We start from the raw sequence: 2500 nt of genomic DNA on the forward strand, positions 1-2500 counted from the left end.
GAGAAGAAGAGAGGGGGAGGGAATGGGAGAGGAGAGGAGGGGATGGGGAGGAAGAAAGGAGAGGAGGGAGAGGGGATGGGGGCTGAGGAGGGAGAAGGAGAGGGAAAAGGGAGGGGAGGTGGAAAGAGAGGGAGAGAGAGGAGGGATATATATATATATATATATATATATATATATATATATATATATATATATATATATATATATATATATATATATATATATATATATGTAAATATATATATATATATATATATATATATATATATATATAGAGAGAGAGAGAGAGAGAGAGAGAGAGAGAGAGAGAGAGAGAGAGAGAGAGAGAGAGAGAGAGAGAGAGAGAGAGAGAGAAAACACGATCAGAAAATATCTCTTCAACTGGTAAGAACCTATATAAAAAAAAAAGAAAAAAAAAAAATCTGACGAACTTTGCCAAAATTCCGAGTTCCCGCGAATTGCAAACTTCGACCTCAAAGCCCGGCGGTCGATGTCAGTGTGCAACTTTTTAATTGCAATGGCCGGGATTCGATAGTCTCATGATTTGTAATTTCCTTGTAATGTACGATTTTTCGGAGCAAGTAAATACGAAAAGATTAATGGAAATATATTTTTTTCTCCCCCCCCAAAAAAAGACATTTAAACACCCCCCAAAAAAACATTTATTTACAACACCCCCCCCCCAAAAAAAAACATTTACACATCTCCAAAAAAAAAAAACATTTAAACACCCCCCCCCAAAAAAAAAACATTTAAACACTTTACAAAAAAACATTTAACCCCCCCCAAAAAAAACATTTTAAACACCCCCCCCAAAAAAAAATTTAAACCCCCCCAAAAAAAACATTTAAACACCCCCCCAAAAAAAAATTAAACACCCCCCCCAAAAAAAATATATAAATAAATAAAATAAGATAAATAAAAAAAACATAAAGATTCCTAAACTTCTATCAAACTACAAAATAAAAGATATATCTTACAAATTGCAAATTATAAAAATCCTAAATTATGATATCCTGAAATATAAGCAAAAGAAAGAAGAAAGAAAAGAATAAATAAAGATAAATAAAAGAAAAAGAGAGAAGTGAAAGAACAAAGAAAGAAAAAAGAAGAAAGAAAGAGAAAAGAAAAGAAAAAAAAAAAGAAACGAAAATAGAAAGAAAACAGAAAAGAAAGAAAGAAAGACAGAAAAGAAAGAAAGAAAGATAGAAAGAAACAACAAAAAAGGAAAAGAAAGAAAAAAGAAAGAACGAAAATAGAAAGAAAAAAAAAGAAAACAAAAAAGAAAGAAGAAGAACGAAAAACCAACACCAAAAAAAACAACAACCCCCCCCCCCCACCCCCCAAAAAAAAAATAAAAATAAAAAATAAAAAAAAATAAAATAAAAACACGAATCTCCCCACAGCAGTTACAGCAAAACTATCACCAAAATGCAATTCCCTGCAATATGTTGAATATCAAGCCACCACATCGCGAATCTCACGGCCACGGATACCAACATAACCATGCATATGTAGGCAGTATTACCAACGCAGATGAGGAGCCTTCTCATGCATGGGGATTGTGTAAAAATGAATAACCATGATGAGGTGGTGAATGGTACAGAGAGAAAGTTTTATCTTATTTTATTTTATTTTATTTTTTTCATTTTTTTTTTGCATTTTGTTGCACGCACGCACACACACACACACACACACACACACACACACACACACACACACACACACACACACACACACACACACAAATTTTGTAGCATTTACACATACACATTTTTTTATTTACACACACACACACACACACATACATATACCCACCCATACCCAATAATACACTCACTCACCCAACCACATATAAACCCATCCTCCTATCCCCCCCCCCCCCAACACACATAAAGAAGCACATACATTTCTCTCTCTCTCTCTCTCTCTTTCCCTCTCTCTCTATCTATCTATCTATTTCCCTCTCTCCTCCCTCTACTTCCCTCCCTCTCTCTCTCTCACTCACTCCCTCCCTCTTCCTCTCTCTCCCTCCCTCTCTTTCCCTCCCTCTTCCTCTCTCTCTCACTCTCTCACCTTTCCTCCTCTCTATCTCTTCTTTCTCTCTCTCCCTCACTCTCCTCTCTCTCTCCCTCCTCCCTCTCTCTCTCCCTCCCTCCTTCCCTCCCCCGCCCTCTCTTACCCTCTCCCTCTCTCTCCTCTTACCCCCCACACACGAGAACATGCAAACTGTATTTGAAAACAAGTTTGGAAAAATTTCGTCTGGCTAACTTTCTTCAGAAAATATTTGAAGCATTAGGCTACCAGTGTGCAGGAGATAACTCTTTATTTCAATCTTCATATTTCTTTCATGGAGACCAGCACTTGAAAGAAGGAAAGATAAGGAATGAAAGAGGGAGAGGGAGAGAGAGGGAGAGAGAGAGGGAGAGGAAGAGGGAGAGGGGAGGAGAGAGAGGGAGAGTGAGAGAGAGAGAGGGAGGGGAGAGTGTGTGTGAGAGAG

The sequence above is a fragment of the Penaeus vannamei genome, chromosome 2 (genome assembly GCF_042767895.1).
Source record: "Penaeus vannamei isolate JL-2024 chromosome 2, ASM4276789v1, whole genome shotgun sequence".
NCBI lineage: Eukaryota > Metazoa > Arthropoda > Malacostraca > Decapoda > Penaeidae > Penaeus > Penaeus vannamei.